Source organism: Ovis canadensis, chromosome 24 (assembly GCF_042477335.2).
Source record: "Ovis canadensis isolate MfBH-ARS-UI-01 breed Bighorn chromosome 24, ARS-UI_OviCan_v2, whole genome shotgun sequence".
NCBI classification, from domain to species: Eukaryota; Metazoa; Chordata; class Mammalia; order Artiodactyla; family Bovidae; genus Ovis; species Ovis canadensis.
The window spans coordinates 14154706-14180280 of NC_091268.1; the positions used below are offsets into that span (position 1 = coordinate 14154706).

Below are 25575 nucleotides of genomic sequence, written 5' to 3' on the forward strand. Positions count from 1 at the left end.
GAATATGAGTGGTGGGACTAGGCATTCTTCCCTTGTTTCCAACATTGAAGATAGAAATCCAGTGTTTCACCACAAAGTATGATGTTTACTATAGGGTGTTTTAATATATACTTTATCAGGTTGAAGACGGTACTTTCTATAGTTTGCTGAAAACTTTTAACATCATGAATGCTGTTTCTGCATCATTTGGTATGATCATGTGATTTTTCTCTTCGTTATGTTAGCCTGTTGATTTGGTGGATTACATTGATGTTAGAATATTGAACCAGCTTTGGATTTCTGGAACAAATCCTACTAAGTTGTGGTGGTGTGTAATTCTTTTAATATATTTTTGGACTTGATTTCCTACTATTTTATGAAGGATTTTTGCATTTTTTAAGGGGGTGGTATTAGTCTATAGTTTTCATCTTTGGTATTATCTTTGTTGGGCTTTCTTGGTGACTCAGACAGTAAAGAATCTGGCTGCAATGCAGGAGACACAGGTTCCATCCCTGGGTCAGGAAGATCCCCTGGAGAAGGGAATGGCACCCCACTCCAGTATTCTTGTCTGGAGCTTTCCATGGACAGAGGAGACTGTCGGGCTACAGTCCACGAGATCGCAGAGAGTCAGATATGACTGAGTGATTAACACCCTTTCGTTCTGCTTTAATATTAAAGAGTTCTTCTGTGTATTCTTGCCACCTCTTCTTAATATCCTCTGCTTCTGTTCGGTCCATACCATTTCTGCCCTTTATTTATCCCATCTTTGCATGAAATGTTCCCTTGGTATCTCTAACTTTCTTGAAGAGATCTCTAGTCTTTCCCATTCTATTGTTTTCCTCTATTTCTTTGTATTGATCACTGAGGACGGCTTTCCTATCTCTCCTTGATATTCTTTGGAATAGCAAGATTGTTTGGCTCCAGAAAGACAGAAATGGTATGGTCCTAACAGCAGCAGAAGATATTAAGAAGAGGTGGTGAGGATACACAGAAGAACCATACAGAAAAGATCTTCATGACCCAGATAATCATGATGGTATGGTCACTCACATAGAGCCAGACATCCTGGAATGCAAAGTCAAGTGGGCCTTAGGAAGCATCACTACGAACAAAGCTAGGGGAGGTGATGGAGTCCCACTTGAGCTATTTCACATCCTAAAAGACGATGCTGTGAAAGTGCTGCACTCAATATGCCAGCAAATTTGGAAAACTCAGCAGTGGCCACAGAACTGGAAAAGGTCAGTTTTCATTCCAATCCCAAAGAAAGGCAATGCCAAAGAACGCTCAAACTACTGCACAGTTGCACTCATCTCACAGGCTAGTAAAGTAATGCTCAAAATTCTCCAAGCCAGGCTTCAACAGTATGTGAACCATGAACTTCCAGATGTTCAAGCTGGTTTTCGAAAAGGCAGAGGAACCAGTGATCAAATTGCCAGCATCCATTGGATCCTCAAAAAAGCAAGAGAGTTCCAGAAAAAAACATCTATTTCTGCTTTATTGACTATGCCAAAGCCTTTGACTATGTGAATCACAACTGAAAGAGATGGGATACCAGATCACCTGACCTGCCTCTTGAGAAATCCATATGCAGGTCAGGAAGCAACAGTTAGAACTGGACATGGAACGACAGACTGGTTCCAAATGGGAAAAAGAGTATGTCAAGGCTGTATATTGTCACCCTGGTTATTGAACTTCTATGCAGAGTACATCATGAGAAACGCTGGCTGGAGAAAGCACAAGCTGGAATCAAGATTGCCGGGAGAAATATTAATAACCTCCAATATGCAGATGACACCATCCTTATGGCAGAAATTGAAGAAGAATTAAAGAGCCTCCTGATGAAAGTGAAACAGGAGAGTGAAAAAGTTGGCTTGAGGCTCAACATTCAGGAAAGAAGATCATTTTCTTATTCAGATCATTTCAACATTCAGAAAATAAACTAAGAACATGGCATCTGGTCCCATCACTTCATGGAAAATAAATGGGGAAACAGTGACAGACTTTATTTTTGGGGGATCCCAAATCACTGCAGATGGTGACTGCAGCCATGAAATTAAAAGACACATACTCCTTGGAAGAAAAGTTATGACCAACATAGACAGCGTATTAAAAAGCAGAGACATTACTTGCCAACAAAGGTCCCTCTAGTCAAAGCTATGGTTTTTCCAGTAGTCATGTATGGATGTGAGAGTTGAGCTGGAAAGAAAACTGAGTGCCGAAGAATTGATGCTTTTGAACTGTGGTGTTGGAGAAGACTCTTAAGAATCCGTTGGACAGCAAGGAGATCCAACCAGTCCATCCTAAAGGAAATCAGTCCTGAATATTCACTGGAAGGACTGATGTTGAAGCTGAAACTCCAATACTTTGGCCAGCTGATGCAAAGAGCTGACTCATTTGAAAAGACTGATACTGGGGCAGATTAAAGGCAGGAGGAGAAGGGGACGACAGTGGATGAGGTGGTTGGATGGCATCAACAACTCAATGGACATGAGTTTGAGGAAACTCTGGGAGTTGCTGATGGACAGGGATACTGGCTTGCTGCAATCCACGGGGTCTCAAAGAGTTGGACACGACTGAGCAACTAAACTGAACTGGGTATTAAGTAATCCGGACTTCATAGAATTTGTTTGGATTAGTTCTCTGCTGTTTTCTGGAAGAGATTGTGTAGAATTGGTATTCTTTTAAAATTGTTAGATTTTACCAATGAAAACATCAGGCGTGAATATCTTTTTTCAGGAGATTTTAAACTACAAATCCAATTTGTTGAATAGTTATAGGACTGTTCAGATTATCAGTTTCATCTTGGGTGAGTTTTGGCAGTCTGACTTCTGAGGAATTGGTCTACTTCATCTGAATTGTCTGGTGTATATGCATAGAGTAGTTTGTAATATTACTTAGGTATTTTTAACATTTTTATTGGAAAGTGAAAGTTAGTGTTGGCTGTGCTGGGTTTTCATTGCTGCGTGCAGTCTTTGCCTAGTTGCAGAGTGTGGGGGCTACTGTTTGTTTTAGGCTTTTCATTGTGGTGGCTTCTCTTGTTGCAGCGCCTGGGCTATAGAGTGTGTGGGCTTCAGTAGTTGTGGCACACGGGCATGTCACTGTGAAGCATGAGGGAATTTCCTGGACCAGGGATCGAACCTGTGTCCCCTGCATGGCAGGCGGATTCTTAACCACTGGGCCGCTAGGGAAGTCCTTCCTTCTTACATTTTTAATGTTGGTACAGTCTCTAGTGATATCTTCTTTTTCATTCTTGATATTGGTTAATGCCGGGGTCCAGCCCTGGTGGATCCAGGGAATTTGAAGCGAGGACGGCGTTGGGGAGGAAAACTTAGGTATTTAGAGATATAAGATTAGATTAGAAAGAAATAGTCTAGTAGGAAAATTTAGGCCGAGAAAAGGAGGCTGAATAACTTGGCTTACGGGGAAAACCAATAAAACTCCAGACAAGGAACTTGCACCATCCACGTCAGGCCACCGGCATCCGTTTGAATATCGGAGAGTGCCCCGCCTTGGGCTCTCTCTCTGATGGATCTTAGAAGCCGGGACAAATAAGTAGATGTGGTGAGCCTCCCTGCTCCAGATGGGAATTCAGCCGGTAAGAGAAAAGAACGACATGGGGAAGCCCAGCATCGGTGGAAGACTCCAAAAACTATTTTTCAAAATCAGCTTATATACCCCAAGTTGTTCATAAAGTAATAGAGTTATGCAGGGGCAGCAGTCCTGACCCTCATTGAGACAAGGCTTTCTTTTTGCATACCCTCCCGAATACAAAAGGTCTCAGGTGGTTGACATTATCTTCTGGCCAAGAGGCTTGTTAACATTTTTATGGCTCTCTTCCTGGATAATTGTCTATCAACCAGAAAACTCCTTTTCCCTAGAAGTGTTTTTTCTTTACTCTGCATCACCCTCAAAGTACTAAATCAAGTTACCTTCCTGTAGAAGAAAGGTGCAGTGGGTTATAACAAAGAAAGTACTTAACTCAAGGATCTAATGTTACTAAGACCAGGTCTGCTGACTATTTTTCTATATACCAACTATATCTAAAAATAGAGGATATGAAAATTTGGCAGCAAGTATTGGCTCAACAAATGAAACCTTTAATCAGTCCTATTCTAATGATTTTGACTCCTCAGAAGCCCCTACATTCCTAGGATGCTTTAAGCTTCCTGTGCCTCCCGCAGTCAGGAGGCCTCAAACAATCACATGTGCAACTGTATGAGTCCTGCAGGCAGGCTAGAAAGCCGTCAGAGGGGTTTTTGGATTGAAACACTCGTATTATGCCCAGGAGATTTATTATCTAAAAGTTCTAATTTTTTCCAGAAAAAGGTGGTGGGGGGACAGTCCCCAGTTAATGACAGAAGAGTAGGTGGAAAGCACAACACAGTAAAGCAGGCAGATTCTGGTCTTGGCGAGTGGATGCTCAGGAATTTCCAGGGGGACTCCCTGAAGCCGATCATGTCCTTGCATTTTGTCAGGCTTCCTTCCGCATGACCTTGTCACAGGTGGGATTCCTCACGCTGGCTCCCGGCAGGTTAAGTTGTGTTTCTCTGTCGTTTTAAATCATTCGTACTGGAACCTCAATTGTACTAAAGTTTTCAAAGAATCAGCTCTTGGGTTGTGTGATTTTTTTTAAAAATTGATTTTCTGATTTCAGTGTCATGGACTTCTCTTCTTTATTATTTCCTTTCCTTTGCTTGTTTTGGCTCTATTTTTCTCTTTGTGGTTATTATGAATAACACTACTCTGTTACGAACATTCCTATGCACATTTTTGCTTCAGTTCAGGTCAGTCACTCAGCCGTGTCTGACTCTCTGCGACACTATGGACTATAGCATGCCAGGCCTCCCTGTCCATCACCAACTCCCAGAGCTTGCTCAAACTCCTGTCCATTGAGTCAGTGATACCATCCAACCATCTCATCATCTATTGTCCTCTTCTCCCCCCACCTTCAATCTTTCCCAGCATCAAGGTCTTTCCCAATGAGTCAGTTCTTCCCATCAGGTGGCAAAAGTATTGGAGTTTCAGTATCAGTCCTTCCAATGAATATTCAGGACTGATTTCCTTTATGATAGAGCGGTTTGATCTCCTTGCTGTCCAAGGGACTCTCAAGAGTCTTCTCCAACACCACAGTTCAAAATCATCAATTCTTTGGCACTCAGCTTTCTTTATAGTTCAACTCTCACATCCATACATGACTACTGGGAAAACCACAGCTTTGATTAGACGGACCTTTGTTGCAAATTAATGTCTCTGCTTTTTAATTTGCCACCTAGGATGGTCATAACTTTTCTTCCAAGGAGCAAGTGTCTTTTAATTTCACGGTTGCAGTCAGCATCTGCTTTGATTTTGGAAGCCCCCAAAATAGTCTGTCACTGTTTCCATTGTTTTCCTGTCTATTTGGCAGGAAGTGATGGGACTGGATGCCGTGATCTTAGTTTTTGAATGTTGAGTTTTAAGCCAACTTTTTCACTCTCTTCTTTTGATTTCATCCAGAGGCTCTTTGGTTCTTCTTTGCTTTCTGCCATAAGGGTCGTGTCATCTGCACATCTGAGGTTATTGATATTTCTCCCGGCAAATTTGATTCCGGCTTGTGTTTTGTGCAGTCTGACATTTTGCATGATGTACTCTGCATAGAAGTTAAATAAGCAGGGTTATTTTTGCTTAGACATGATTTAAAATTATTTGGGGTATATTCCCAGGAGTGGAATTGCTGGATCATGTGGCAATTTTGCGTTTAACTGCTTGAACAGTCACCAGACTGTTTTCCATAGTGGTTGCCTCATTTAACATTCCTATCAGCAAATTTATATTTGTACCTAGTCCAGCAATCTTACTCTCTTATGTAGTCAATAGTTCATTTATATATAATGCAATTGGTGATGTACTTGGGTTAATATCTGCTATCTTATTATTCAATTTCAGTTTTTCAAAGCTGTTTTTCTTTTTCTCTCCGCTGTCTTGACTTCTTTTGTAGTATTGTATTTCTCTCTGTGATTACCAAGTTCGTTGTGCATTGTTTTATTGCTTACCCCAGAAATTATGATATGTACTCTTGACTTACAGTATTCTAATAAAAATAATAACTTTGGTCACTCTCCCATTAGTGTTCCTCTGACCCCTGTCTTTATCATTTTATTATTACACATAATTATTTTGTATTTTATATGTCTTTGAAGGCATTATTTTTTGTTTTTACAGAGAATGTTCATTTCTGTTTTCCCACATATTTGCCTCTTTTGTGGCTTTTAATTCCTTTTGAATTTTCATCTTAGATTATTTTTATCTTTTAGTGTAGGTTTGGGCCAGTAATTTTTCTGTTTTTTCCCTGTCTGAAAATGTGTTTACTTTGCCTTCACTTATTAAAGGGTATGTCTGCTGACCATAGTATTATGGTGAGCAGTTTTCTCTTAGCTCTTTAAATAAGTCATTCTGCTGTTTTCTAGCATTCCAAAGTCCAGCAGTAGTTATTCTGTTGAAGGTAAGGTATCTTTTTCCCCGGCCACTAGCTGCTTTTATGATATTTTTCTTTTTTTCCCCTACAATTTAAATGTGATAGGCTTAGGTGTATTTTTTGTATCTGTTCTTCTGGGGATTTGCATAACTTTTTGAATATGGGTTGTCTTTAATCAGTTTTGAGAAATTCTTGACCATCATCTTGTTATATATTGCCTCTGTTCATTCTTTCTTCCCTCTTTTGAGATTCCAGTTATGTATATCCTAAACCTTTTCATGTGTTTTACACATCTGTTATGCTTTTTTTCTGTATTTTTCAGTAGGTTTTGATCTGTGTGCTTCTGGTTTGGATATTTTCTATTGCCTTGTTGTCCATTTTGCCAGTTCTTTCTTCTGGTATATCTAATGAGCTCTTCATGTCATCATTTATGTCTTTCACTTACAGAATTTCCCTTTGGCCCTTCTTATGATAGATTCCATTTTCTGGAATCCTTCGTCTTTTATTTTCTCAAACATATTTGTCATGTACAGTCTTGGGACTGAGCTGAGTTGAGGCTGGGTTTCAGTTTTGATCGGTCTCTGCCTCCCTGTCCTTTGCCCCCACTGCTGAAGGGTGGTCACTCAGGGGAGGGGCTTCCAGCTGCAAGTGAATTATGCTCATTTCCCCTAGTTGGACTTGAGCCTCTAATTTATGTTTCCTCATACTGATAACACTGCCAAAATCTCCACTCTGCTCTTCAGAGACTTTGTGCTTAGCGTTTTAACCTCCTGCCCTGTGCATCTCCAGAATTTTCAAATATCTTGAAGGGCCCAAACCTAGGAACTTCCCTGTTCACCCATCTGTCACTTTTGTTTTGAATTTTGTCTGTAGTCTTTTTTTTTCTTCTAATTTTCATTTTATATTGGAGCATCATCTATTAACACTGTTGTATTAGTTTCAGGGGGGAAAGCAAGGTGATTCCGTTACAGATGGTCTTGCTCGACTCCCAGAGCCCTGCTGGTTTCTTGGTTCTCGAGCCTCAGCCTGGGCAGAACTTGCTTCTCAGTCTCTCACCTTCTACCCAGGCTCAGCAGATGCCTCCTTGGACAAGTGGCTGCACTTAGGCAGGCCACCTCTGCATGCTTCCCTGCTGTCTGATTCCTGGTCTGTCTAGTTCAGTAGTTCTCTAGTAGCCTTCAATAGACACTTTAAAACTTTTCCCATATTTTGAAATTGTTCTTGATGGGCACATTGATTTAATTTAAAGTTATTAATTTAAAATTATTTCTTCATGCTTGGAAGAGCTGGTTGCGTATAGTTCTATGTTACTATATATAAATATATGTTATATTTATTACATGTAGTGTATATAAAATATTATATGTAGTGTTATTTTATATATTAATATAATTGGTAAAGTGATTGTCACCTACAGTTATGTGTCAGTGATCACATCCCTTACACAGTTAACTTCTTTTCACACCAGTTTCTCTAAGTGACTCTTGGTTTTGTGACTTCGTTGTGTATACAAGTCTTCTGGAAAATGTTTTCTATCAATGTAGAAGTAAATTGATTGAGTCTTAGTGGAAAGGCCTTGTGGTGAAAATATGTTATTAGTTAAAAATCAGCAATGACTCTGAAACTGGTTACATAAACATGTGAAAACAATATTTGGTAGTCAAAAGCCCAGATGTACATTTTGGGATAATTGATCTATTCCTGTGGTTATGATGATAATTTTAGTATGGTTTTATGTTTGGGGCCACTATTTTTTCTGTGTCCTTAATATCAGTTTACAGTGTTAGCTCTGGTTACATCATGTGATTTCAGAGGTCAAAGAACTCTAGTGTATGTTTTTAAATTTTTCTTTCAATGTGAAAAGAACAGTTTTCCCAGCACCATTTATTGAAGAACCTGTCTTTGCCCCATTGTAAATTCTTGCCTCCTTTGTCAAAAATAAGGTACCGGTAGGTGCATGGGTTTATTTCTGGGCTTTCTATCTTGTTCCATCGCTCTATATTTCTGTTTTTGTGCCAGTACCATACTGTCTTGATGACTGTAGCTTTGTAGTATAATCTGAAGTCAGGAAGGTTGAATCCTACAACTCCATTCTTTCTCAAGACTGCTTTGGCTATTCGGGATCTTTTCTGTTTCCATTTTGTTCTTTCCCAATATTTGTTCTAGTTCTGTGAAACATGCCATTGGTAATTTGATAGGGATCGCGTTGAATCTGTAGATTGGGTTTGGTAGTATAGTCATTTTCACAATATTGATTCTTCCTACCCAGAAACATGGGATATGGCTCCATCTGTTTGTGTCATCTTTGATTTCTTTCATCATTGTCTTATACTTTTCTGTGTAGAGTTCTTTTGTGTCCTTAGGTAAGTTTATTCCTAGATATTTAATTTTTGTTGTTGCAATGGTGAATGGGATTGATTCCTTAATTTCTCTTTATGATTTTTCATTGTTAGTATATAGAAATGCAAGTGATTTCTGTGGATTGATTTTGTATCCTGCAACGTTGCTAAATTTACTGATTAGCTCTAGTCATTTTCTGATACTGTCTTCAGGGTTTTCTATGTACAGTATCATGTCATCTGCACACAGTGAAAGCTTGACTTCTTCTTTTCTGATCTGAATTCCTTTTGTTTCTTTTTCTTCTCTGATTACTGTAGCTAGGACATCCAGAACTCTGTTGAATAATAGTGGTGAATGTGGACACCCTTATCTTGTTCCTGATCGTAAGGGGAATGCTTTCAAATTTTCACCATTGAGAAGAACGTTCGCTGTAGGCTTATCATATATGCCCTTTGCTGTGTTGAGGAAGGTTCCTTCTGTGCCCATTTTTTGAAGAGTTTTAATCATAAATTGGTGCTACATTTTTTCAAAGGCTTTTTCTGCATCCATTGAGATGATATGATCTTATTTCCAATGTGTTAATCTGGTGTATCACATTGATTGATTTGCATATATTGAAGAATCCTTGCATTCCTGGTATACACCCAGCTTGATCATGGTGTATGAGCTTTTTGATGTGTTGCTGAATTCTGTTAGTTAAAATTTTCTTGAGGACTTTTGCATCTCTGTTCGTCAGTGATACTGGCCTGGAGTTTTTTTCTTTCTATTGTCTTTGTCTGGTTTTAGTATCAGGTTGATGGTGGCCTTGTAGTATGAGTTTGGAAGTGTTCGTTTCTCTGCGTTTTTTGAAAGAGTTTGAGAAGGATAGGTATTAGATGTTCTCAAAATGTTTCATAGAATGCTCCTTTGAAGCCATCTGGTCCTGGGCTTTTGTTTCTTGGGAGATTTTTGATCACAGCTTCAATTTCAGTGCTTGCAGTTGGGTTGTTCATAATTTCTATGTCTTCCTGGTTCCGTCTTGGAAGATAGAAGTTTTCTAAGAACCTGTCCATTGCTTCCAGGTCATCCATTTTATGACCATAGTTGTTCACGATAGTCTCATAATCCTTTGTATTTCTGCATTGTCTGAGGTAACGTCTCATTTACATTTCTGATTTTGTTGATTTGATTCTTCTCTCTCTCTCTCTCGATGAATCTGGCTAAAGGTTTGTCAGTTCTGTTTATCTTCTCGAAGGACCAGCTTTCAGTTTTATTCATCTTTATTATTGTTTCTTTCATTTCTTGTTCATTTATTCCTGCTTGGGTCTTTATGATTTCCTTCCTTCTACTAATTTCGGGGCTTTTCTTTTGTCTGCAGTTGTTTTGGGTGTAAAGTTAGGCTGTCTAGTCTGTATTTTTCTTGTTTCTTGAGGTAGGATTGTTTTGTCGTGAACATCCCTCTTAGAGATGCTTTTGCAGCATCCTATATGTTTTGAGTTGTCATGTTTTCATTGTCGTTTGTTTCTAGGAATTTTTTATTTCCCTTTTATCTTCTTCAGTAACCTGTTGGTAATTTAGAAACATGTTGCTTATCTCTGTGTGTTTGTGTTTCTTACAGTTTTTTTCTTGTAATTGATATTTGGTCTCATAGCATTGTGGTCGGAGGAGATGCTTGATACGATTTCAATTTTCTTAAATTTACTGAGGTGGGATTTGTGACCTAAGATGTGGTCTAGCCTGGAGAATGTTCCATGTGCCCTTGGGAAGAAGGTGTATTCTTCTGCATTTGGATGGAATGTCCTGAAGATATCAATGAAATCCATCTCATGTAATGTGTCATTTAAGACTTGTGTTTCCTTATTAGTTTTCTGCTTTGATGATCTATCTATTGGTGTGCGTGTGGCATTAGAGTCTTACTACTATTGTGTTACTGTCAGTTTCTCCGTTGATGTCTGTCAGTGTTTGTCTTAGGTATCGAGGTGCTCCTATGTTGGGTGCATGGATATTTATAATTGTTATGTCTTCCTTTTGGACTGATCCCTTGATCATTCTGTAGTGTCCTTCCTTATCTCTTGTGCTTTTCTTTATTTTAAGGTCTACTTTGTCTGATATGAGGATTGCTACTCCAGCTTTCTTTTCCTTCCCGTTTGCATGCAATATATTTTTCCATCCTCTCCCTTTCAGTCTATATGTGTCGTTAGGTCTAAAGTGGTTTTCTTGTAGACAGCATATATATGAGTCTTGGTTTTGCATCCATTCAGCCAGTCTGTGTCTTTAGGTTGGAGCATTTGATCCATTTACATTTAAAGTAATTATTGCTCTATATGTAGCTCTTGCCATTTTCTTAATTGTTTGGGGTTGATTTTTTAGATCTTTTTTTCTTCTGTTCTATTTCTTGTCTGTATCAGTCCTTTTAACAGTTGTTGTAAAGCTGGTTTGGTGGTACTGAATTCTCTTAACTTTTGCTTGTCTGAAAAGCTTTTTATTTCTCCATCAATTTTGAATGAGGTCCTTGCTAGGTACAGTAATCTTGGTTATAGATTTTTCCCTTTCAGTACTTGAGATATATCCTGCCATTCCCTTCTGGCCTGCAGAGTTTTTGCTGAAAGATAGCTGTCAAGTGTATGGGGTTTCCCTTGTATGTTACTTGTGGCTTCTCCCTTGCTGCTTTGAATATTCTTTCTTTGTGTTTAGTCTTTGTGACTTTGATTAGTGTGTGTCTTAGCATGTTTCTCCTTGCGTTGATCCTGTATGGGACTCAGTGAGCCTCTTGGACTTGATTGACTGTTTCCTTTTCCACGTTTGGGAAGTTTTGAACTATAATCTCTCAAAATTTTTCTCATACCCATTCTTTTTTTCTCATTCTTCTGGGGCCCCTCTAATTTGAATGTTGGTGCCTTAGCTGTTGTCCCAGAGGTCTCCGAGACGATCCTCAGTTTTTTTCTTTCTTTTAATTCTTCTAGGTCTTTGTTAATTGATTCTTGCATTTTCTCCATTTTGTTTTCAAGGTTTTTGATTCTCTTTACTATCCTTATTCTGAATTGTTTTTCAGGTAGTTTGTCTATTTCCTCTTCACTTATTTGGAATTCTTGTGTTTCTGGTTTGCTCCTTCATCTGTGTAGTATTTCTCTGCCTTTTCATAATTTTTTCTGAACTTGTTGTGTTTGAAGTCTCCTTTTCCCAGGCTTCAAGCGAAGTTGAATTCTTTCCTTGAAGAAGGTTGAATTCTTTCTTTTGGTTTCTGCCCACCTAAGGCTGGTCCAGTGGTTGTGTAAGCTTTGTGTAGAGTGAGATTTGTGTGCTGAGTTTCTGTTTGTTTGTGTTTCCTCTCCTGGGTAAGGCTGAGTGAGGTGATAATCCTATCTGCTGATGATTGAGTTTGTACGTGTGTTTTGTGTGTTGTTTAGCTGAGGCGTCCTGCACAGGGTGCTGCTGGTGGTTGGGCGATGCTGGATCTTGTGTTCAAGTGGTTTCCTGTGTGTGAGTTCTCACTATTTGATACTCCCTACGGCTATTCTCTGGTAGTCTAGGGTCTCGGAGTCAGTGCTCCTACTCCAGAGGTTCAGGACTTGATCTCTGATCAGAAACAAAGATTCCACAAGTGGTTTGTTATGGCATTAAGTGAGATTAAAACAAATATCCAACTTTGAGAAAACAAAGATGAACCCCAGACAATTGGCAGTTACAAAGTCAGGCAAATAATAGCGAAAATCATGGAATATACACATATACGTACACACCCATGAGCAAAGTCAGAACAGTCCAACAAAAATAAAGTGCAGTCGATTGATCCGGCAAACAAAGGAAATAAAAAATTAAACTTACCAGGTGAGAACAAAACTAACTCAAGCACAGACTGGAAACAAAACTAAAGCAGTGTGCCAAATGGGGAACAGAGCAATGAAAAGAAAGCTAACAAACATGTTGAGAGGAAAGGAAGGAAAGAAAAGAAAGAATGGATATGCAGGTTTAAATAGAGACAGATGAAGATTTATATACACTAAATATTAGCTGCAAGGGGGAAAAAACAGGAGGAAAGGCAAAGAAAGGGATAAATATACAAAAATACAATAGGTTTAAAAAAATTAAAATTATCAAGAGGAGAAAAGAAAAAACTGGAAGAAGAAAGAAAAAAGGAAAACTCCACAGAACTGCAACAGCCCAATGTAGAGGCAGAGGCTTATAACAATGTTAAAAAGTGTGACTGCATATACACACATACACACACACACACACAGGCCAAATCCAAAAAGCCCAACAAAAATAAAGTACAATAGATTGACCCAGTGAACAAAAGAACCCCAAAATTATATCTACCAGAACAAAACTAGGCAAAGCACAAACTGGAAAAGAAAACGAGAGCGCAGTGCCGACTGGGGAATAAAGCACTGAAACTAAAAGTGACAACTCTGCTGAGAGGAAAGGACAGAAAGAAACAAAAGGACGTGCAAAGGTAGATAAAGGGAGATAAAGAAGATTTATATATGTTAAAGATTAACTGCAAGGGGAAAAGAACCATAGGAAAAGCAAACTAAGGAATAAATATAGAAAAAATAAAAGTAGGTTTAAAAAATTAAAGAGAAAAGAAAAAGGAAAACTCCCCGAACTGCAGAAGCCCAACGTAGAGGCCGAGGTTTATAGCAATAAAAAATGTGACTAGAAAAAATAAAGCTCAAAAGCTCAATTGGATTTCATAGTGCCAGTAAAATCAACAGCTACAACAGAGGGGGGAGGGGGAGAGAAAATAGAAAAAAATAAATCTAAAAGAATCTACAGAACAAGTCAAAAAATAAGAATAATAAATATTTTTCTCGAGTCATTGCTGTCAGCGTCCTTTCCCTGACTGGAGGTCACAGCCCACTTTACCTCCCTCGGATGCCCTCCAGCCCTGTGCTGATCTCTGGACCTGCTGCGGGGGCAGCTCAGAGTCTAATCTGGTCCTACTCCTGTGTGTTCTTGCCTCCGGTGGCCACAGCTATCAGAACTAGTAGTGTTCTTTTGTGGGAGCTCTCAGTGACCTTTTATCTATTCCATAGAGATAGAGTCTTCCTAGTTGATCGTGCGGATTTAATCTGCAGCTTGTACAGCTGGTGGTGAGGTTTTAGGTCTTCTTCCTTAGCCACACTGCCCCTGGGTTTCAATTGTGGTTTCATTTCCACCTATCCATGAGGGTCATCCACTGGGGTTTGCTCCTGCGGCTGCCCTGGAGGACGTGGGTTTGCCCCTGTGAGGGCCAAGTGTGGAGGTGGTGCAGCTGCTTGGTCCGCAGGGGTTCTGGCAGCACCAGATACTCAGGGGAGTTGGCTGAGAGGGCAGCAGGAAATACAGTGCTCTAGAAGGGTATGGCAACCAGTCTTGGGCGGTACACTCCAGTGTTGTTGCCTGGAGAACCCCCTCCTCCCTGACAGAGTTGCCTGGCAGGCCACAGATAAGAGAGCGGCAAAAAGCTGCACATGACTGAAGTGGGCATAGACGCAAGACTTTTTTTGCCTGTGGCAGCTCTGCCCCAGTGAGAGTTGAGCATGAAGGTGGCACAGCTGCTTGGCTTTCGGGGACACTGGCAGCAAGTGTGCAAGGACACGGCCTGCCTCCGCTGCAGGAGTTACGTCCCTATCAGAGTCTTTTTTCAAGCCTCTTGTAGCTGGTGATCAAAAGGCGTGTCTGTAGCTCCACCTGTTCAGGCACTTAGAGGGCTGGCTACCTTGCCTGGGGTCCTTCTCTGTTGTTGGGTGTGTCAGGCACATAGAGGGGCCCTCCTGGCTGGGATCCTAGTCTGTAGGTTGGCACCCCTGGCACTTAAAGTGGCACCTGAGAGGGGTCCTGCTCTGTAGTGCCGTGTGTCAGGCGTTTGATGGGCCAGCCTCTCTCTATTGTTCAGCTGCCAATGCTGGCGTGTGGGGAGAGAGAGGCTATGGTGATGGCTCCGTCCCCTACCCATGACTCAGCAGTATCGCCTTGCTTCCGTGGCTGCCTGGCTTTCCTCCCTCATATCCCCTAAGTCCGTCTCTTCTCCCTCACATGCCCTCAGTCCATCTCTCCACAGTCCACAGCAGCCCTCGCCCTGGAACGGCCCCACAATCCCTAAACTCCAGCTCCCGGCTGCTGCGCCTTCCAGGGGACCAGTGTCCCTGTCCGGGGTGTGTATGGCTGCGGCAAGGACTGTCTGATTCTCATTCCATTTAGGCTGCCACAGATCGGCTGTTTCACTCTCAGCCTTAAGTGTTTCTCCTCTGACTCAGCCAGTTGGCCCATGCGCGGATTGGACCCCTGCCTCAGTTCCCCCACCCGCCGAGGGCAGGTCCAGTCCTTCTGACACTCCTGTTTTTCCCTAGTTCCTTCGTCATACCGAGCTTTGCGTGGTTCTCTATCTTCTTTTCCGCTGATCAGGTCCTCTTGCCCCGTTAGCTGGTGTTCTGCCTGCACTTCTGTCTCTGAAGGTGGATTCCTGATGTGTCCTTGGACAGAGATGTACCCCACGTCCACCGACTCCTCTGCCCTCTTGTTCTAGGGAAGATTTTTACCTCTTATTTTTAAGAAAGTTCTAGGGTAAATTGAGGACTATCTTGTAATTAAACATTAAAAAAAAACTTTTAGCTACTATTCTACTGGAGCTTTTTATTTATGTATGCTTACTTTATATATACTTATTTATAGTTTGAAATCTTCCTGTAAACTGTGTGTCCTAAATAAATAGCATTAGTTACACTATTTATTCATGGCTATGCCTGTTTTAATAAAGAGTGATATTTTTGAAGCCAAAACAAAATTAAGTATACATTCTTTGTTTTTTTTGCCAACTGTGGAATATCTCATTGTATGACCCTCAAGCAAGATATTTGCATGATTTGTTCAACATATGGTAATGTTCTCCAAGGACATAAGCATAAATAAGCCACAACTGCTAAATGTGGAAATCCAAATCATTTGGTTCCCAAGGAGTAAATGATTCTTGTCCTGTGTTTTTAGGTTCCCAGATTGTGGTGAGCCGTCTCCTCGGCTGGTGGCCCTGAAATTAGCTGGCGATCCTACTGATCCTGCTGATCCTACTGATTCTCCCACAGTGGAGAGGGACTGTGGCTTTTGGTGTCCCCGAGAGTGGAAAATCGATCCTGATCTTGGCTGTTCCTTTTTGCACGTGCGTGATTGTTCACCTCCTTGTCGAAAGATGTACTTTAGGAGAGGAGAGCTTTCATTTGCTCGGTATTTCATAGGATTGATTTCAGGCATTTGCCTCTCTGCCACGTTGTTTACTTTTTTTCACTTTTTTGATTGATGGGATAAGATTCCGGTATCCTGAAAGACCCATTATAATGTATGCTGCCTGCTACATGATGGTGTCATTAATTTTCTTTATTGGGTTTTTGCTTGAGGACCGAGTCGCCTGCTGTGCATCCAGCCCTGCACAGTATAAGGCTTCCACAGTGATCCAAGGATCTCAGAACAAAGCTGGTATCATGCTTTCCATGATACTCTATTTTTTTCACTATGGCTGGCAGCGTTGGTGGGTGATTCTTACCATCACATGGTTCTTGGCAGCTGTGCCAAAGTGGGGTAGTGAAGCTATCAAGAAGAAAGCCTTGCTGTTTCCTGCCGAAGCGTGGGGCAACCCTGGAACGCTGACCGTCATCCTTTCAGCGATGAATAAAATTGAAGGTGACGGTATCAGTGGCGTGTGTTTTGTTGGCCTCTACGATGTTGATGCCTTGAGGTATTTTGTTCTTGCACCCCTCTGCCTGTGTGTGGTAGTTGGGGTTTCACTCCTTTTAGCTGGCATTATATCCCTAAACAGAGTGCGAGTTGAGATTCCATTTGAAAAGGAGAACCAGTATAAACTGGTGGAGTTTATGATCTGGATTGGTGTTTTCAGCACTCTGTATCTCATACCACTCATAGTTGTACTTGGATGCTACTTTTTGAGCAAGCTTACCGCAGCATCTGGGAAACAACGTGGATACAAGAACTCTGCAGAGACTATCACATTCCATGTCCATATCAGGTAAGGGAAACCTTGTTCTAAATTTCAAAACATTTAACAGTGAAAAGAGCTAATCTTAGATTCTTTTTTTAACTCTTCATGTAAAACCTGAACATTAAATGTTTGAAGTGAAGTTAATGAACAAATTTATTGTGGTAAGAATGTCATGCACACGTTTCTATTAACATCTTCCTTCTAAAAGATCACTTTTGTGAGTCCAAGCCATGGGCTTTTAAGCACTTTACTTCTGTTACCACAAAATAGCTGCTTGTTGATTACTTAGAAGTCTGCAGGTTTGAGGGGAAGATGTTGATTAAAAGACAGTGTCTGTGGGAATTTCAGTGATCCTTAGAATGGGAGTTTTAACAGTTTTGAAAAAACATTCAAATGCACTTGTACAAACAGTTTCATCTCTTAGTTGGTCTGTTTTTCTTGTTTGCATACTGAATATTTTGTGATTTACCTTTTAATTTAAAGAGATCAGATAATCATAGAATTTTAGATCTAGAGAGGACCTTCAGTTCAATTCAGTTCAGTTCAGTCGCTCAGTCGTGTCCAACTGTTTGTGACCCCATGAATCACAACACACCAGGCCTCCCTGTTCATCACCATCTCCTGGAGTTCACTCAGACTCACGTCCATCGAGTCCGTGATGCCATCCAGCCATCTCATCCTCGGTCGTCCCCTTCTCCTCCTGCCCCCAATCCCTCCCAGCATCAGAGTCTTTTCCAATGAGTCAACTCTTCTCATGAGGTGGTCAAAGTACTGGAGTTTCAGCTTTCGCATCATTCCTTCCAAAAAAAATCCCAGGGTTGATCTTCAGAATGGACTGGTTGGATCTCCTTGCAGTCCAAGGGACTCTCAAGAGTCTTCTCCAACACCACAGTTCAAACGCATCAATTCTTCAGCGCTCAGCCTTCTTCACAGTCCAACTCTCATATCCATACAGGACCACAGGACAAACCATAGCCTTGACTAGACGGACCTTAGTCAGCAAAGTAATGTCTCTGCTTTTGAATATGCTATCTAGGTTGGTCATAATTTTCTTCCAGGGAGTAAACGTGTTTTAATTTCATGGCTGTTAGAAATGGTGTATTCAAGTTCCCTGTGTAATTTAGAGTTCTTAAACATCTATCTTATTTGAGGCTTAGAAATGTTAAGTGACTTGCTCACTTTATTAACGTACTTATGCATTATAGATAACTTCTGTTTACTTGTCTCTTTCCCCTGGTAGACAGTGAAGTCTTTAAATGCAAGAACGTCTTTTTCATATTTTTTCGAAGCATGTTCTATATGTTAGCAGATGATGGCACTGAGGATGGAATGTGTAGATTGAGAAGAAAAGACATTTTTAAGAAAAGTTCCAGTTTCACTGGAAACAAGGAGTGTGTGATTAGCACATAGTCAATTCTGTAAATACTTGATGACTGAAAATGCCATTTCCTTTTTTATTTTGTGGTATCAATAATTCTACACAAAATTACATTTTCATTATTATATCATTATTCTTTATATTATATATAACATAATATTATAATATTATAAATATTTGCTACTGGCTTTTAAAACACAAACCTATATTTGAGAGACCAGAAAAAAATGAATAATTGACATTTTATTACATTTCTTGATAGATGCTTCCTAAGAACTCTTAATGTGAGTTTTCAGGCCTAAAGCTAAGTAATTAAATTTTGCCTCTAATGAGAGAGAAAGAGGTGATTGAATTACATCATGTGCTTCTTCATGTAAGGTTTCTAGGATTCTAAATATATATTATCTTAGGACTAATACTCAGTGCTCAGCCCGTTTGAGAGGAGTGTTGGGTACGTTTTCTGACATCCGAATTGACTCATCAGGCCTGCGCTCGAATTTTTGTCTCCCGAGCCCAAGGAACCTTCCAGAGCTGTGTTAGCCAGCCCCCTATGCTTGACTTTTTCCCTGCCTTTTCTTCGCAGAGTGGGCTTTGCTCAGATGCCCCGAGGGAAGGAGCGGCCCTCTCAGTCTCTAGCTCCCTCACTGGACTTCCCTTTTGTTTGAAATCTTGGATTGTGGCTGCCTAAGGACCTCTTTTAAACTGTATTTTGCTTTTCTAGCTCTTGGTAGGTGGACCTACCAGCTGCTTGCGTCTGTCACTGGAAGTGGGGACACCCTGGGGGCCTTCTGTCATCTGAAGCCACATGTAACAGGCCCAGTAATTGTATTGATCAAGGTTATTTGATACCGGGGAAAACAAGAACCAGGGGTCCTTGCTTGGTACCCACGGTTGTGTTTCTGATCAGAACCCCCAGCTTGCCCGGGCTGGTTCAGTGCCACATGAATTTGGGAAGGAGGTGGAGCAAGCGGCACATGCGGCCTGGAGACAGAGGGGCCGGTCTGCCCTCTTCCCTTGACCCTGCCGGCCCAGGGCAGGCCTTGCGATGCCAGGCTGCTGGTGGTGGAGGAGAAGGCTGAGGAGGGAGGAGTGACGTGACCTGTGTTCTGGGACATGGTCACATGTGGGTTTTCTTTTTCAGTTTGAAAGAATGACTGCTTTTAGTCTTCCCTCCAGTTTCACTTTAAAGTTGAAACTGAAGATTTTATTCTTAAAGTTGGGCACAGTGACTTTATGGTCTTTTTGAAAGCAACAGTTGAGGTTTAAAAAACACATCTCAGAGAACTCCACTAGATAAAGCCAAAAACAGAACGTGTTCAGGGTGAACTGCGGGCGGGACCCCAAACTGCACTCTGTCTCTCCCAGAGTGTGTAATCACTGAGATGGGTGGCTATAGGACCCCAAGCACCCTGGGGACTTGAGGTTCTCAAGTGACAGAGGAGGTCCGGGCTGAGCCAGGAGCAGTGGGGCCTGTGCCCTGGCGAGTGGAGAGCCTCGAGGGTGGGAGTGGGGCCAGGAGAGGGGTGGGAGACTCGGGGGCGGAGGGTGGGGCAGCACCTGGTGGTGTCTGGGAGGCACTGGCTGTCGCAGCTCAAGACAGGGACACCCTTGAACCTCCACCGTGCTACCCCCATGGGTCAGAGTTGTCTGGCAGCCCAGGATGGAAGTTTAGAGGGTGAGTTCACGGCAGGTTGAATGAACCCCTGTACCCACTGTGGGTTCATTTTAAGGGCCTAGAGTGAGGTTGGTCAAGCCCTTGCTGAGCTCGAGTGAGGGAGTCTGACAGGGAGGACCGAGCTCAGGGTGAGAGTGAGGGGCAGCTAGCGTGGTGAGTCCTCCTCAGCCGGGTGGGATCTGGGGACACCCTTGACTTCAGGGGTGCCTTTCAGTAGCCTCCCTGGAGGCTTGTTTGGGGGGTTAGAGGGGGCAGAAGCCCACTTAGAAGACGTGTTCATTCCCAGGGGTGGTGGTTTCTAAAGCAGTTTATACTGGTCGGTTCGACTGTGACCCAGTATCTTGCAGGGTCATGTTTTAGAGGGGGCCTGAGCCGTGGGCACGGCCTTCCTTCTCCCGCACCCCACACTCCCCTGTCGTCTTTCTGGCAGCCCCTCCCCCCTCTCTGCACCCTTGATGGTGGGCCTGAGCCCAGCCCCCTGTTACCACGGAGCCCCTTGTGACTGAGCGGGTTCCGGTTCCGGGCTCCTGGGAGACGTGCTGGAGGCAGAGCCTTGGTGCCATTTCTCCTTGAGACAGCGGTGCGGGTGGTCATAGTGTGAGAGCAGTGGTCCTAGTGTGAGAGCGGTGTGTGTGTGAGAGTGGTGTGTGAGAGTGGTGTGTGTGAGAGCGGTGGTCGTAGTGTGAATAGTGGTGGTCGCAGTGAGAGATCGGTGGTGCTAGCTCGGGAGCCGAGGTATCCTACCGTTAAACAACGGTTGCCCCCGAGTGGGGGGCTGCCCCCATCCGCGAGGATGGGTCGCCGAAGGGCCCACCTGTGGGCATTATTCCAGTGCTGCAACCCCAAGGCACAGGCCAAGACAAAGAAGAACTTGGCCTCCGCCCAAGTCCTGGAAGGAGAGGGGCCTGAGGTGAGAGCAGCCCGCAGCTGGGCCCGTTGGACTGGCCCTCACCCGCCAAAGCGTCGGGGTTGTGTTTCATTTCATTAGCATGGCTGTGGGCCCTGTCAGCCTGGGCGTTTTGGCCTTAGTGCGCAGTGTTGACCCCAGGAGTTTACCCTGTAAGACGCTGTGCAGGTGCTGCGTGGAGGGTGGGCGGGGACCCACAAGAAGGGAAACACTGGCTGGAGGAATCACTGGGGCATGTGGACTGAGCTACTGAGTCAGTCCTTGACACAGAAATGCTAAGCCCCTTAACTATTCCCTTCTTCCAAAGAAAGCATATACTGGCTGGAGTAGTCTCTGGGGCATGAGGATCGAGCTAGAGAGTCAGTCCTTGAAGTAGAAAGGCTAAGTGCATTAAGGTCTCCCATCTTCAAAAGCACAGAGCAGTGTGTCCAGTATTTTAATCACGGGTACCTGCTGCTTCCGTGTCTGACATACACCCTCATAGCTACACATGTCTGCTACATGCCTCTCACAAGTGCTGGGCACTGTTCCTGGTGCTGCACACTCAGTGTGTAGTAGGGGATACGTAGCCCAGGACTTTTTAATTTCTGCAAAGAAAAATAGAACGTGTGGTCAGCTTGAGCAAGTTCACCATGTGGACGCCCCGCGTGCACGCAAATTGTGGCAAAATACATATAACATCAATTTTACATTTTAATCAGTGGATTGAATGACTGGGTGGCTTCCGTGGAGTCAGGCTAACAGATAACCTTGGGGTGCCATCTGCCTTTTTCCCAGAGGGACACTCCAAAGCCTGGTGGCTTCCCTTTTTTCTTCCTTCTCCCCAGTGGCTCTAGGTCACTGGTCTGTGTGTCCTTTAAGAATCTCTTTATCCACTTTGTTGTTAGGTTTATCTTTTCGAAAGCTTCTCAGACGTCCTGGGCCTTGAGAAGGCAGGCTTGGATTCCGGGTTCTCCCCTACCGTGTGCCTGCCAGGTCGAGGGGAAGGCTGAAGGCCGGTCTGAATTTTAGTGGTCTGTGTGGTCTTGGGGTCAGTGGACGCCCTCTTCTCTGGAGGGGCTAGGAGAGCCTTTATGTGGAGCCTGGAGAGACTTGACAGGGCCAGTCTTCACAGTCCCACTGTCTTTTTAAATTATGTTTGCATTTAGTTTCTCATTTCTTTGTTTATTAGGAGAAGAATATACAAATACTTAGGGAGCATCTTCGGAGACGAGAAGAAGAAATATCAGTGCTCAAGGCTGAAATCAACAACACCAGGGTCAGAATGGGGATTCTCACGTGTTGACATTTGCCCCGTGTGGGTCACCGCTAGCCTCCGTGTTGCTGTCCTTAACCTCTGTCTGATTTTCAAGTCATTTTCACATCTTCCCACTGAGCAGACCTGGGTGGATCAGTTTGGGGTTCTCATACCTTGTTTCAAATTTATGATGAGAGCTAATATAATTTTAGTACATTTGAGGGGGGAGTGCTCTTAACTTAGATTTTTGTCCACACTACACTTTGTGTGGGATCTTAGTTCCCCAACCAGGGATTGAAACCTGTGACCCCTGCAGAAGTGTGGAGTCTTAACTACTGGGCCCCTGGGGAAGTCCACTCTAAATTTTGACAGAACTGGCGGGATTCTGACGTGCCTTAGCATGTTTCTGGCTATAGCATGAGGCTGAGAGGAGTTATCGGGCCTGAATTCGAGCAGGAGGTTAAAGGTGCTCCTTTGGCCCCACCCTGCAGCTGCTGCTGGACCACCTGGAGTTCCTAGTTTCCCAGTACCAGCCATCCTTCCAGTTGACGGCGGGCAAGCAGCAGGCACAGTCCCCAGCCAGCATGACCAGCGAGGTGGAGGTGCTCAGGGCGCTGAGATTGCTCTTTGAGCACCACAAGGCCCTGGATGAGAAGGTACCAGCCCCCCGGCCGTCTTGGATTTGTACACTTGCTGCCTTGTTGGAGGGTGATGCACTTATTTATGTAACTAGTTGACTTTTGAGCTTCTTGAATTCTTGTATATACATTTTTTTTCTGTAAGAAGTCAGAGTTTTATATGGTTAAAAAGCATTGCCTGCGTACATGCTCAGGGATGTCTGAATCTTTGCAACCCTGTGGACTGTAGCCCACCACGCTCCTCTGTTCATGGGGCTTCCCAGGCATGAATCCTGGAGTGGGTGGCCATTTTCCACTCCATGGAATCTTCCTGACCCAGGGATTGATCCTGCCCTCTTGCATTGGCAGGCGGATTCTTTACCACTGAGCCATCTGGGAAGACCCCAGTTAAAAAGTATTAGTTGGCATGAATGTCTCAAGATGTATTATATTCTGTATATCAACTTGCAGTGAAAAACTGGGTAATAGAATTAATTTAGGATAACATTTTGTTCGCTCAAGCTTAGAATTTAAAGCTGTTAACAAGATTTTCTTGACGTTAAGATCAGTGAGAGACGTTAACGGTATTCTATCACAGTATCCATGTATGAGGGTGAGTATACACTAAGAGTGTACTAACGCACATACACACAGCAACACACAGTGACTCGGCCCCTTTGATTTGAGTTGAGAGCGCGGTTACGCGTAGGCTCGAATTAGGTGCCACACATAAAGAGGTAAGCTTGATCAGTCATCCTGGAATTTCAGTTAAGGGTTTGTCCTTTGAATCCTTTCATTTAAAAAAGAATGAAGGCTGTAGTGGTGGGCATCAGGTCTTGTTTCTCTTTCTGATTGAGGACCCACCCACCTGGGTTATTTTAATGACTAGTAAACTAGCCTTGTGGCTCAGAGCTGCAGGATGTCTTCAGTAACCCTTTGTCCAGGAGAAGACAAATTCTGACTCTAATCACCTGGTGGTATTTGGGATGGATAGCATCCCCATGTATTTTCTTTCTATGTTGTGTTTTCAGTTTCGAGTTGAGTTTTTCCAGGTGGAGTTTTGCTGTCTTTACTTATTTGTTTAGTCTGATTCCATTTTTTGGTTTATCCACATTTCTCCAGACTCAGGGCTTCCAAGCAAAATTGGGTTCAGTTCCTGATAGACTTGAGCTGCCCTGAATGTCGCTGACGAGACGTGGTCCTCTCATGCCCAGGTGCAGACCGCGAAGGAGCAGGACTGGGAGCGTGTGCAGCAAGCCAGCGTGCTGGGGGACATGGCCCAGGTGTTCCAGAGTGATGAGGGCATGTCTGACAGCGAGGGCGACAGGGTCACCCTCTTCAGCCCGGCCACTCAGCTGTCGCCCAGCGGGCAGGCCGATGCCAAGACTCAGAGTGTGAGGCTGCAGGAGCAGCTGGACGCCATCAACGAAGAGATCAGGTGGGTGATCCCAAACTCAGCTCCCCGGAAACTCGATTTCTCTGAGGAGCTGCCTTCTCCTAGGGAAGTCTGAGTGTTCCATAGTAAGAAACCTGACCTCAGATCTGCTTCAAGAATTTTCAGTTTTGAGATTGCCCTTGATGATAGAGCTCAGTCAGCCGGGGGGTTCTGTCCAAGGCGTTTTGGGGTGTCCCCCCTCAGCTCTGAGCCCCAAGGTGGGTGAGGTGCCGAGGCAGTGTCCGCTGTGGCCCGAGCACCCTCCTGTGTCCTCAGAGCCCACCAATTTCTGGTGAAAGGCCACCTGGAAGAGAAAAGCTCAGGTTTTGGGGTTGGCAAATTCTCACTCAGATGTGCATTTTCATTTTTCACTTAATAAACAGTGTGAAGATTGGCTTGTTGTAAGGCAGTGGTCCAAGGACATGTGTTTGAGTTTTTCTCATCTCATCAGTATATTTAAGATGTTTTCTTTAGACACCATCTTGGCAATGATAACAATTTACAAAACGGGATAGAATCCAAAGGCCAGCCTCGTGGTGAGCAGGGGCCCTTGGGTCTGGGTGCAGCCGGGTGGCTGGGGGCCCCGAGGCCTGCCTGGTGCCACACCCACACAGATATGCCCGTGTCCCGAGTCCATGTTCAGAGTGGCCGCAGGCCGGTGACCCTGCACAGGACCAGGCAGAGCTGCTGCTCAGACTGTTCTCATCACGTCAGCCCAGGCCGAGGTGCCCATTTCTGTCCACCGAGTGCGGGGGGCCGGGAGAAAGGCAGGGGGCGAACGGGACAACCAGCAAACGCAGGTGGTGCCGCCTGCCCATTTGACGGCGAGACAGACGGTTTTGTGGGCCGTGTTTGAGCACAGACGAGATCAGAAGCATGGTCTTTCCATGTCCCCTCAGGAAATGTGGAACGGTTATGTATTAATATTTTTATTTTTACAGCAAGTTGTCATGTAAAAGTGATTTTTCCTTATGTGACAAGTGACTTGATATAAATGGTAGATTCTGTCCATCAACTTGTTATCAACAGTGAAAAACTTTCAAGTTGTATATGTGGAAGTGAAGCTGGAGAATTTACTTCCTATAAGAATGTTTTATTTTAATTTGAAAATCATTTTATTTGCATCATCATGTATTTAAACTGCTATATAAAATCATCCACAACACATTAGGGGAGAAGAGCAGAAACCGTGAATTCTAGGTTAATGCAGCACTTTGACCTGAATCCAGAAACTCACAAAGCTGGTGCAGAACTTCCTCAAGAGATGCATTTGTACATATTCAAACTTACATTAAAAATAAAAAGAAAGATCAACTCAGCACTTCATCTGGTCTGTAGACTTGTGTTTAGAAACTCCAGCTTGTTCGTGAATTGCTGTTTTGATTGTACCGAGTTCCCGATTCCCAGTGGAAAAGACTTGCCGCACTGACGTGTATCTCTGCCCTGAGAGCGGGGAGGTAAAGGTTGTCAACATCAGGTATCTCCTCACAGGAAGAGCGTCGCCACCAGGGCCCCTTCAGAATGTTAGAGGAAAGACATGAAATGAAGAGTGAATGATCAGGGGCCAGTTTGTAAGACTCAATGCTAAGTTATTCCAAGTTTGAGAAT

The 25575-nt window shown here is 43.2% G+C and overlaps 1 protein-coding gene and 1 pseudogene across 1 annotated transcript in view; both read left to right on the forward strand.

Annotated features, from left to right (window-relative positions):
- The window catches only part of LOC138429711 (liprin-alpha-1-like), an 80265-nt gene that overhangs the window by 45806 nt on the left and 8884 nt on the right, over nt 1–25575 (forward strand).
- Nucleotides 15798–19194, forward strand: LOC138429055 (frizzled-3-like; annotated as a pseudogene).